This window comes from Hyla sarda, chromosome 3 (genome assembly GCF_029499605.1).
Source record: "Hyla sarda isolate aHylSar1 chromosome 3, aHylSar1.hap1, whole genome shotgun sequence".
In the NCBI taxonomy this organism is placed as follows: domain Eukaryota; kingdom Metazoa; phylum Chordata; class Amphibia; order Anura; family Hylidae; genus Hyla; species Hyla sarda.
This window is the reverse complement of record NC_079191.1, coordinates 239907323-239920387: the sequence shown is the minus strand read 5'-3', so window position 1 is coordinate 239920387 and position 13065 is coordinate 239907323. Positions and strand designations below refer to the sequence as shown.

General features: G+C 42.7%; 1 protein-coding gene and 1 long non-coding RNA gene across 2 annotated transcripts in view; one reads left to right on the top strand and one right to left on the bottom strand.

The window, feature by feature from the left end:
• LOC130362203 (uncharacterized) overlaps positions 1–12612 on the bottom strand; it is a 35543-nt gene extending 22931 nt beyond the window's left edge. Inside the window, exon 1 of the long non-coding RNA XR_008891316.1 lies at positions 12591–12612. This is a non-coding gene — a long non-coding RNA (uncharacterized LOC130362203). The remainder of the gene's footprint in view (positions 1–12590) is intronic.
• A 90-nt stretch (positions 12613–12702) lies between these two features.
• Positions 12703–13065, top strand: part of SLC22A16 (solute carrier family 22 member 16) — a 162708-nt gene continuing 162345 nt past the window's right edge. Inside the window, exon 1 of the mRNA XM_056566324.1 lies at positions 12703–12836. The gene's annotated coding sequence lies outside the window, so the exon portion shown is untranslated. The remainder of the gene's footprint in view (positions 12837–13065) is intronic.

The window sequence follows — 13065 nt, the reverse complement described above, 5'->3', positions numbered from 1 at the left end:
GAGGGTACAGTTTGAGACCATTATACAGATCTTGCAAAACTACAACTCCTAGCATGCCCAAACAACTGTTTGCTGTCAGGGCATGCTGGAATTTGTAGTTTTGCAACAGCTGGAGGACCACAGTTTGGAGATCACCTTGCAGTGTTCTCTAAAACTGTAGCCCTCCAGATGTTGCAAAACTGCAAATCCCAGCATACATATACACCCCCCTTACACTGTCCCCCCCAATAAAAATGAAAAACGTATTGTATGGCAGTGTTTCCAAAACGGAGCCTCCAGCTGTTGCAAAACAAAAACTCCCAGCATTTCCGGACAGCCACTGACTGTCCAGGCATGCTGGGAATTTAGCAACAGCTGGAGGCACCCTGTTTGGGAATCACTGGCGTAGAATACCCCTATGTCCACCCCTATGCAATCCCTAATTTAGTCCTCAAATGGGCATGGAGCTCTCTCACTTCGGAGCCCTGTCGTATTTCAAGGAAACAGTTTAGGGCCACATATGGGGTATCTCCGTACTTGGGAGAAATTGCACTACAAATTTTGGGGGGCTTTTTCTCCTTTTACCCCTTATGAAAAGGAAAAGTTGGGGTCTACACCAGCTTGTTAGTGTAAAAAAAAAATATTTACACTAACATGCTGGTGTTGCCCTGAGTACAGAAATACCCCATATGTGGGCGTAAAATGCTCTGTGGGTGCACAACAAGGCTCAGGAGTGAGAGCGCACTATGTACATTTGAGGCCTAAATTGGTGATTTGCACAGGGGTGGCCGATTTTACAGCGGTTCTGACATAAACGCAAAAAAAAAAATACCCTCACGTAATGTAATAAGGGGTGCAGTGAGCATTTACGCCCCCACCGGGGTCTGGCAGATTTTTGGAACAGTGGTCCGTGAAAATGAAAAATGTAATTTTTCATTTCCACAGACCACTGTTCCAAAGATCTGTCAAACGCCAGTGGGGTGTAAATACTCACTGCACCCCTTATTAAATTCTGTGAAGGGTGTAGTTTCCAAAATAGGGTCACATGTGGGGGGGGGTCCACTGTTCTGGTACCACGGGGGGCTTTGTAAACGCACATGGTCCCTGACTTCCATTCTAAACAATTTTTTTCCCAAAAGCTCAATGGCGCTCCTTCTCTTCTGAGCATTGTAGTGCGCCAGCAAAGCACTTGACGTCCACACATGGGGTATTTCCATACTCAGAAGAGATGGGGTTTCAAATTTTGGGGGGCATTTTGTCCTATTACCCCTTGTAAAAATTAAAAATTTGAGGGAAAACTAGCATTTTAGTGAAAAAAAAAAATCATTTTCACATCCAACTTTAACGAAAAGTCGTCAAACACCTGTGGGGTGTTAAGGCTCACTGGACCCCTTGTTACGTGCCTTGAGGGGTGTAGTTTCCAAAATAGTATGCCATGTGTTTTTTTCTTTGCTGTTCTGGCACCATAGGGGCTTCCGAAATGTGACATGCCCCCCAAAAACCATTTCAGAAAAACTCACTCTCCAAAATCCCACTGTCGCTCCTTCCCTTCTGAGCCCTCTACTGCGCCCGCCGAACACTTGACATACACATATGAGGTATTTTCTTACTCGAGAGAAATTGGGTTACACATTTTAGGAAGATTTCTCTCCTTTTACCCATTGTAAAAATTCAATAACTGGGTCTACAAGAACATGCGAGTGTAAAAAATGAAGATTTTGAATTTTCTCCTTCAATTTGCTGCTATTCCTGTGAAACACCTAAACGGTTAACAAACCTTTTGAATGTCATTTTGAATACTTTGGGGGGTGCAGTTTTTATAATGGGGTCATTTGTGGGGTATTTCTTATAAGAAGGCCCTTCAAATCCACTTCAAAACAGAACTAGTCCCTGAAAAATTTAGATTTTTTAAATGTTGTGAAAAATTGGAAAATTGCTGCTATACTTTGAAGCCCTCTGATGTCTTCCAAAAGGAAAAACATGTCAACTTTATGATGGAAACATAAAGTAGACATATTGTATATGTGAATCAATATATAATTTATTTGGAATATTAATTTTCCTTATAAGCAGAGAGCTTCAAAGTAAAAAAAAAATGCAACATTTTAAATTTTTTCATCAAATTTTGGAATTTTTCACCAAGAAATGATGCAAGTATCGACAAAATTTTACCACTAACATAAAGTAGAATATGTCACGAAAAAACAATTTCGGAATTAGAATGAAAGGTAAAAGCATCCCAGAGTTATTAATGTTTAAAGTGACAGTGGTCAGATGTGCAAAAAATGGCCGTGTCCTACAGTGAAAATTGGGTGGGTCCTTAAGGGATTAATGTAGATATGGTACTATTTATTTATACAACACATACAATAGATGTATGTTGCTGTGAGATTCATAAGAACTGGACCTCATTGTCAGCCAGTTTTTGTGCATAGCTGTAAATATAGAGAATTATGCAAATGTTTTGTCTGGGTTAAAATATACCTACCGTGGTGTGTGTGTGTGTGTGTGTGTGTGTATATATATATATATATATATATATATATATATATATATATATATTATAGTATAGTTTACATTTATTGTTTATGTAGTTGAAATTAGTGCATCTCCTACAATGTATACAATATGTGTGGGCAAGGATCAACCTTTGCCTGCGGTTAAATCGAGATGATCATTGCCTGTATTTGAATAAGGGCTGTCTGACATTAAAGAGGTTATCTGGAGAAATATTTTAACATTTAGGGTATGTTCACCTGGGCAGTAACCAAGTGGTTTTCATCTCCTATTGACTTCAATGGAGGAAGTTTAACCCCTTAAGGACATAGGGCGTATCCATACGCCCCCGTTTCCAAGTCCTTAAGGACCGAGGGCGTATGGATACGCCCTGAGCATTTACGGCCCCCGCCGCTAGCCGGAGCGGAGCCGGAGCCGGATGCCTGCTGAAATCGTTCAGCAGGCATCCCGGCATATCGCCCAGGGGGGTCATTATGTCCCCCCATGTCGGCGATTGCCGCAGATCGCTGGACAATTCAGTCCAGTGATCTGCGGCGGATTCCGGGTCAATCGGGTCTCCAGTGACCCGATGACCTGGAATTACTGGCTGATCGGGGCCGTCAGAGACGGCCCCGAACAGCCAGAGCCAGCAGGGGTGAGGTGGCACTGGTGCCACCTCACGATCGCCCTGATTCCTCGGCCGGGAAATTCCCGGCCGACCAATCAGGGCACCTGCTGCGGGTGTCACTCCCGCAACCCGCTCCGCCCCTCTTCCGGAGGACGTGAGCGGGTGCGGGAAGAAAACCCCGGGTGCTGGGGACCCCGATCCCCGGTGTACCTGTTGGGATCGGGGCCCCAGGAGCGGTGGCGGCGTCGAGGGACTGACCTGTGCGGCGGCATCGTGGAGCAGCAGCAGGAGGTGAGTGACAGCCTCCTGCTGTTGCTTAGCAACAGCTCCCAGCATGCAAAAAGGGCATGCTGGGAGCTGTAGTTATGCAACAGCAGGAGGCAGACCACCACAACTCCCAGCATGCCCTTATGGGCATGCTGGGACTTGTAGTTTTGCAACAGCTGGAGGCACATTCTTTCTATGGAAAAGTGTACCTTCAGCTGTTGTATCACTACAACTCCCAGCTTGCACAATCAGCTAAAGTGCATGCTGGGAGTTGTAGTGGTGCATCTGGTGGTTGCATAACTACAACTCCCAGCATGCCCGTTGGCTGTCAGTGACTGTTGAGAGTTGTAGTTTACACTCACATGGGCGGAAGATTACAGTAAGTATCCGGCTGCAAGTTTGAGCTGCGGCAAATTTTCTGCCGCTGCTCAAACTGCCAGCGAGAAACTACTGTGAACCCCCGCCCGTGCGACTGTACCCTAAAAACACTACACTACACTAACACAAAATAAAATAAAAAGTAAAAAACACTACATATACACATACCCCTACACAGTCCCCCTCCCCAATAAAAATGAAAAACGTCTGGTACGTCACTGTTTCCAATACGGAGCCTCCAGCGGTTGCAAAACTACAACTCCCAGCATGCACTGATAGACCGTACGTGCTGGGAGTTGTAGTTTTGCAACAGCTGGATGTCCCCCCCCCCCAATGTGAACGTACAGGGTACACTCACATGGGCGGAGGATTACAGTAAGTATCCGGCTGCAAGTTTGAGCTGCGGCAAATTTTCTGCTGCAGCTCAAGCTGCCAGCGAGAAACTACTGTGAACCCCCGCCCGTGCGACTGTACCCTAAAAACAATACACTGCACTAACACAAAATAAAATAAAAAGTAAAAAACACTACATATACACATACCCCTACACAGCCCCCCTCCCAATAAAAATGAAAAACGTCTGGTACGCCACTGTTTCCAGAACGGAGCATCCAGCTGTTGCAAAACAACTACTCCCAGTATTGCCAGATAGCCGTTGACTGTCTAGGCATGCTGGAAGTTCTACAACAGCTGGAGGCCCCCTGTTTGGGAATCACTGGCATAGAATACCCCTATGTCCACCCCTATGCAAGTCCCTAATTTAGGCCTCAAATGCGCATGGCGCTGTCACTTTGGAGCCCTGTCGTATTTCAAGGCAACAGTTTAGGGCCACATATGGGGTATTGCCGTACTCGGGAGAAATTGGGCTTCAAATTTTGGGGGGTATTTTCTGCTATTACCCTTTTTAAAAATGTAAAATTTTTGGGAAAACAAGCATTTTAGGTAAAAAAAATAATTTTTTTTTTACATATACAAAAGTCATAAAACACCTGTGGGGTATAAAGGTTCACTTAACCCTTGTTACGTTCCCCGAGGGGTCTAGTTTCCAAAATGGTATGCCATGTGTTTTTTTTTTGCTGTCCTGGCACCATAGGGGCTTCCTAAATGCGGCATGCCCCCAGAGCAAAATTTGCTTTCAAAAAGCCAAATGTGACTCCTTCTCTTCTGAGACCGGTAGTGCGCCAGCAGAGCACTTTTCACCCCCATATGGGGTGTTTTCTGAATCGGGAGAAATTGGGCTTCAAATTTTGGGGGGTGTTTTCTGCTATTACCCTTTTTAAAAATGTTAAAATTTTAGGAAACCAAGCATTTTAGGTAAAAAAAAAAAAAAATTTCACATATGCAAAAGTCGTGAAACACCTGTAGGGTATTAAGGTTCACATTACCCCTTGTTACGTTCCCTGAGGGGTCTAGTTTCCAAAATGGTATGCCATACGTTTTTTTTTTTTGCTGTTCTGGCACCATAGGGGCTTCCTAAATGCGGCATGGCCCCAGAGCAAAATTTGCTTTCAAAAAGCCAAATGTGACTCCTTCTCTTCTGAGACCTGTAGTGCGCCAGCAGAGCACTTTTCACCCCCATATGGGGTGTTTTCTGAATCGGGAGAAATTAGGCTTCAAATTTTGGGGGGAATTTTCTGCTATTACCCTTTTTAAAAATGTAAAATTTTTGGGAAACCAAGCATTTTAGGTAAAAAAAAAATTATTTTTTTTACATATGCAAAAGTCGTGAAACACCTGTAGGGTTTTAAGGTTCACTTTACCCCTTGTTACGTTCCCTGAGGGGTCTAGTTTCCAAAATGGTATGCCATGTGTTTTTTTTTGCTGTCCTGGCACCATAGGGGCTTCCTAAACCTGACATGCCCCCCAAAAAACATTTGTCGCTCCTTCCCTTCTGAGCCCTCTACTGCGCCCGCTGAACAATTAACATAGACATATGAGATATGTGCTTACTCGAGAGAAATTGGGTTTCAAATACAAGTAAAAATTTTCTCCTTTTTCCCCTTGCAAAAATTCAAAAATTGGGTCTACAAAAACATGCGAATGTAAAAAATGAAGATTTTGAATTTTCTCCTTCACTTTGCTGCTATTCCTGTGAAACACCTAAAGGGTTAATACACTTACTGAATGTCATTTTGAATACTTTGGGGGGTGTAGTTTTTATAATGGGGTAATTTATGGGGTATTTCTAATAGGAAGACCCTTCAAATCCACTTCAAACCTGAACTGGTCCATGAAAAATAGCGAGTTTGAAAATTTTGTGAAAAATTTCAAAATTGCTGCTGAACTTTGAAGCCCTCTGGTGTCTTCCAAAAGTAAAAACTCATAAATTTTATGATGCAAACATAAAGTAGACATATTGTATATGTGAACCCAAAAAAAATTATTTTGAATATCCATTTTCCTTACAAGCAGAGAGCTTCAAAGTTAGAAAAATGCAAAATTATCATTTTTTTTCATCAAATTTGGGGATTTTTCACCAAGAAAGGATGCAAGTAACCATAAAATTTTACCACTATGTTAAAGTAGAATATGTCACGAAAAAACAATCTCGGAATCAGAATGATAACTAATAGCATTCCAGAGTTATTAATGTTTAAAGTGACAGTGGTCAGAATTGCAAAAAATGCTCTGGTCCTTAAGGTGAAAAAAGGCTTGGTCCTTAAGGGGTTAAAAAGATTGTGGTTTTCAAGACGCACAAAAAAACTGGGAGCCAGGAGAAGAAAAAAAGAAATGCAAATTAGCACCAATATCTGTACAGAAAATTCCATGCCGATTTTGAGATGATTTTTATAGTGGCTTTTGTTCACGTGAACATACTTTTAAAACTCCTCAGGGTACTAAGAGTAAAAAAAAAAAATGTGTTCACCTACCACCAATCCCCCACCAGAGCCATTCTAATTGTGTTCTGCTGCTAACAGCTTCTAGTTTTCTCTCCCAACACATAGAAATGCCTGCTTAGCCAATCACTGTCTGAGGCAGGTCACTTTTCTGGGCAGTGATTGGTTTCGGTGTCACTTCTTACGTATCAGTACTGAGAACAGGAAGCTCCGAGGAGCATGTGGCCATTTATTTTTTAAATATTTTTCTGGATAACTTTTAAAAACGAATGAAAAATTACAAATAAAAAATTACTATGTGATGTTACAGCTAATAAATTCCAAAAAAGCCACAGAATTTTACCATGCCCACCAGTCATTTATTCATTGGCCCTACCTGTCAATCCATCCCTACTTAAAATAACTTAAACATGGCAGACATTAAGACTGTATGTCAAGCATTTTGGCCTGCTGGGTAGCAGAAGCTATGACGCCCCAATGGCCAGCTATTTGTTTTCCATTACAATACCAGTAGACATAATGAACACACTCTTGCATTGGATTGGCACCTCTTGTATTACCCTTTCATGTCTTTCAGCAAACATGATGAAATTCTTAAGATTCCTTTATGAAATGCCAGGAGACCTGTTTGTATTACTGACTGGGCCAAAATAAGTAACATGAAGACTGTTTAATATTGTGAAAAGAAACAAGAAAGCCAAAAGTGTCTGTTCTAAAAAAATAAAATAAAATAAAAAACACACAAAAACAACCTCCAGATATATATTTGTTCATGCATCTACAGCAAAGACATTAGGAGAAACATTTGGGATCAAGCTGTTAAGACAATAAGCTTCAAGTTTCAAAATTCTTGTTTTAAGCAGCTTTCAAAAACATTCCTGGTATAAACTCTTGTGTGTACTATTTTCTTGTGGACAAGAGAATCCATATTTCTGATTACAGGGACCCCTCGACCAACAATGGCCCCGACATACGTTCATTTCAGCATACAATCACTCTCAGAAGGCAGCATCAACATACGATGCTTTTGTATGTCGGGGCCATCGCATAAATGGCTATCCGGCAGCACAGACTGCTTCAGCTGCCACCGGATAGCCGTTTACGGTGCCCCGTGAGTTCCAGTGATGTCTCTTACCTGTCCTCGGGGCTCCGGCTCATCCTCTTCGGGATCCCCTGCATCGTTTGCGCTCTCCATCATCGTCATCACGTCGCTGTGCACGCCGTCCCGTCATCCAATAGGAGCAGCGTGCGTAGCGACGTGATGGCGGCGACGGAGAGCGCGGATGCCGGGGAAGCAGATGCCTTGCCGGAGCGTCGGGGACGCGGCAACAGCGATGGACGGCGACATTCCGGGCAGCGGTGACGAGCGGTGACGGTCCGGTGCAGCGGGGACAGGTGAGTACAACTTCCTCTAACAGTGGTCTACAACCTGCGGACCTCCAGATGTTGCAAAACTACAACACCCAGCATGCCCGGACAGCCAACGGCTGTCCGGGCATGCTGGGTGTTGTAGTTTTGCAACATCTGGAGGTCCGCAGGTTGTAGACCACTGTTCTATACTTTACATTGCACGGATCCCTCAACATGCAATAGTTTCAACAAACGATGGTCTGTTTGGAACGGATTACCATCTGTATTGCCACTGTTACTAATATGACTCCATATTCAGAGCTCATGGTTAACACACATGGTTAACACAGTATTTCAGTAAGCGTGGAACATGACAACTACCAAATTATTCAGTACTTTGATGATTATTTCCTGGTTTTGCATTTTTGTTTTCCATGAATGCATCCATTGGGCATTATTTTTATCTTCCCTTTCTTTTAGATGTTTGATGTCTATTATGATCACAACATACACTTGTACAGCTAGTCTACATAGTCTGTAGTTTATAGGCATAAAAAGCACTATAAATAAATGTACTCATTGGTTTTAGCTGTCATTGTATATACAGCCATATGTAAATTATTATGAATAATGTGATTTACAATGTAAAGAACTAAGAGTTAATGCATCTCCTAAATATTTAGTAATAAATTAATAATATTTATTGTTTTTTTATTATTATAAATTCTCTTGTTAAGACACTAAATGGTATTAAATGTCATTTTTAAAAGTGATAAAATATGTTTTATAGCTAATGCCGTAGTCCATAGTCCATATTCATTATTAAGTGTAGTTTGTCTATTCAAGTATGCCCATGATTTGCAAAAAAAAAAAAGATTTTATATAGTGTAGCTAATATTATATTTATATTTGTTATGTACATTAAAGGGTTACTCCGCTCCTCAGTGTCCAGAACTCAATGTTCCGAATGCTGGGTGCGGGCTTCCATCTTCATGCCCGCGCCCCTCGTGATGTCACGCCCCGCCCCATGATGTCACACCCTGCCCCTCAATAAAAGTCTATGGGAAGGGGGCGCGATGGCCCTTACGCCCCCTCCCATAGACTTGCATTGAGGGGGCTGGACGTGATGGGGCAGGGTGTGGCATCACGAGGTGGCAGGCTAGAACACGGAAGCCCACACCCAGTGTTCGGAATATTGAGTTCTGGATGCTGGGGAGCAGAGTAACCCTTTATTTGAAAAATGTGTAGAGACAAAATACAGCACATGTTGGTGGGACAAGCAGGGTTCTGTGCACTGAGGGCAAGCAGGGTTATGTGCACTGAGGACAAGCAGGGCTCTGTACACTGAGGACAAACAGGGCTCTGTACACTGAGGACAAGCAGGGCTCTGTACACTGAGGACAAGCAGGGCTCTGTACACTGAGAACAAGCAGGGCTCTGTACACAGGACAAGCAGGGCTCTGTACACAGGACAAGCAGGGCTCTGTACACTGAGGACAAGCAGGGCTCTGTACACTGAGGACAAGCAGGGCTCTGTACACTGAGGACAAGCAGGGCTCTGTACACTGAGGACAAGCAGGGCTCTGTACACTGAGAACAAGCAGGGCTCTGTACACAGGACAAGCAGGGCTCTGTACACTGAGGACAAGCAGGGCCCTGTACACGGAGGACAAGCAGGGCCCTGTACACGGAGGACAAGCAGGGCTCTGTACACTGAGGACAAGCGGGGCTCTGTACACTGAGGACAAGCGGGGCTCTGTACACTGAGGACAAGCGGGGCTCTGTACACCGAGGACAAGCGGGGCTCTGTACACCGAGGACAAGCGGGGCTCTGTACACTGAGGCTCTGTGACATGCTCTCAGCTCACACAGCAGGATGATTGACAATGTATAGAAGAAACATACATATAACATACGTTGTTCTGTACGTCATCTTAAATGTTGTTGTTTTTTGCAAATGACAGGTACACTTTAACCATTTCAATAGCAGCTATGTGTAGTTGCAAATGCACCAGATTGTAGGTTGTAAGGCAGAGTTAGTGTTACCACTGTTGGTGTTTCTAGTGGAAATCTGAAAGGTTATTAAAAATTTGAAGGACATAAACCTGTCTAAAGACAACTATAGTATAAATGACAAAGTACTACAGTGTGGCCAATCACATGAAGATATATTTATTGCATTTCTTCTGGCTGGGTTGGGATATGCCATTTTCTCCAGTTTACAGTTACAATCTTTAGGTACACCACATCTTACCCTTAAATCTTTATGCAATAAGCCATATAGGAATTTTATACTTTATAATTCTGTACAGATGTTTTTGTTTGAGCTATACCACACCAGGCATCGATCAGCTATATAGATTACAAATGAGAACATGTATTTATATTGTCCGAAATTAAAAAGCATAAAGACACTTTTCAAAGCTAGGCTAGCAGGCAATGCATAGTAGATTGGACCATTCTGCATGTTGTAACAATTCTTTTTTGTAACAATTCAATCAGGAATTCTGGTGCATATAACTTAGTACTTCTCTCTCAGTGTCATCTTTACTTATGCAATGTAATGATTCCCAGTGTATATCTAAAGGTATTTCAATACAGATGGGGGAAGGGAGCTTTGTAATGTATTTGTCAGGCATCTCCTCAGCTATCAGATAAGATATTCATTGTGTATGTACTCCATTAAATCAACTGGTGCCAGAAAGTTAAACAGATTTGTAAATTACATGGTATGTAGAAACATTAATGAATGTCCGGCACAGCACTGGTAAGCAAGGGTTATATATTGAAGTGGTAGGATCCGTATGTGAGGAGTGCAGTGAGACATTACAAGGTGCCAATACGGCGTGCAGGTAAGAAAGGCACAAATCGCTGTGGTATCAGAACAGTAGAAGAAAACCGCACTCACCCATAAGCTGTGCACCAAGACTTTATTCCGTGAGGATCATGAACATGAACACAAGAAGCAGGACACCAGCAGGAACGTTCGTGCCGGTGTCCTGCTTCTTGTGTTCGTGTTCATGATCCTCACGGAATAAAGTCTTGGTGCACAGCTTACGGGTGAGTGCGGTTTTCTTCTACTGCTCAGATTTGTAAATTACTTCTATTAAAAAAAATCTTAATCCTTCCAGTACTTATCAGCTTCTGTTATGATCCACTGGAAGTTCTTTTCTTTTTGAATTTCCTTTCTGCTTGACCACAGTGCTCTCTGCTGACACATCTGACCATTTTAGTAACTGTCCAGAGTAGGAGCAAATCCCAAAAGAAAACCTATTCTGCTCTGGACAGTTCCTAAAATGGACCTACTGTGGATCATAACAGCAGCTGATAAGTACTGGAAGGATTAAGATTTTTTTAATAGAAGTAATTTACAAATCTGTTAACTTTCTGGCACCAGTTGATTTAAAAAAAAAAACAATAATAATGTTTTCCAGGGAGTACCCCTTTAACAACAGTCCTATTGCCCACCATGTTTCATAGTACAAAGCAGGGGTATTCAGTCCCCTTATAGTTAGTAACAGCCCCCTGTATATGGAAGTAACATCTCCCTATTAAGTAGTAGCAGCCTCCCTGTACATAGTAGTAGCCCCTCTTTAGATTATAACAGCCTCCTGTATGTAGTAACAGCCCCTCCCCCTGTGGGCAGAACCAGCCCACCTCGCAGGTAGTAATAGTTCCCCTCTGTAGGTAGTAGCAGCCCCCATGTAATCAAACCTCCCCCCCCCCCCCCCGAACATACTGCCGTTGGCACTTACCTATATACGGCATGGATCCTTTTATTTTGAAATGTTGATGCTATGCTGCCTTCCATTCCATGGTGTCTTATGGGGGAGCACGTGACATTCATATCACTCTGCCTCCTCCACTGTCACATGCTCCTCCATAGGGCACCATGTTATAGATAGGGTGGTCTGGTGGTCTGCGTAATTGGTGACCACAAATATAAAGGTTAGGCAAAATAGCCCTCCCCCAGAAAGAAGAAAACTTGCTCTCTGGCACCACCTATAGGAGACCACTTCCCTTCACGTCAGTAGGTAGCAACAGAGAGCCAAGCTCCTTTCCTTCTAGTAGAGAGCTACTTTGTATATAGGGGGAGAATTATCAAAACCTGTGAAGAGAAACATTTGACCAGTTGCCCATAGCAACCAATCAGAATGCTTCTTTCATTTTTAAAGATGGCTCTGAAAAATAAATCAAGCGATCTGATTGGTTGCTATGGGCAACTGGACAACTTTGTTCTACTCAGGTTTTGATAAATTCCCCCCATGGTTTTTTCCACAATTCCCAGTAGATTGTGAATAGCCTGTAAATCTCCATACATGTTTTGGTGTACTCCTTAATGAGAAATTTAACTACTCTATACTGTGAAGTGTAATCTGCGAAAAGTAACTGCAAATAAACCTTTAGGGCTTAATATTATAGTGTGCTATGATTTTCCATGATTCTACTATTTGCTTATGTGGTGTCCCGGTACAGAACATGGTTCTGTACAGTCCTAAAGTCCCCTCAGGTAGAGTCCCTCAGGTCCACAGGGCTCTCCTGCAGGGTCCCCCTAAGTCATTATATGGTATTGTCTTGTATATTAAGTATGTACATCTATTGTATGTATTGTACAGTGAATGTAAGTAATACATGAAGGTTGTTAGGATATTTACCCCGTATAGGACCTTCCTAAGGTCATGTGATATGTCATATGCTGTGTGATCACCTGATACCCAGAGTTCCAGAGGCACAGGTACCCAGCTACCAATGGGCTTTAGTCCAGGCCCCTGATATATAAAGGGCTGTAGTCTCCACATTCTCTCTCTTAGTTCCTGCAATCAAAGCAAGCACAAGTCCTGTACAAGTCAAGTCCAGTATATCTAGGCCAAAGCCTGTAAACCTGCAGCCACATCAAATCTGTGAGTACAAGTCAAGTCTCTACTGTCCCTACCAAAGTGATAACAGTAGTACAGTGGCCTGCATCATTATTAGTGTTGGGCGCGAATATTCGCATTTCAAATTTTTATAGCGAATATCGCAAATTTGCGAATATTGCGAATATATTCGCTATATATTCAAAATGACGAATATTCACTTTTTTCTGCATAGGCGCATATTGCACATATTCGCACATGCGTATATTCGCAT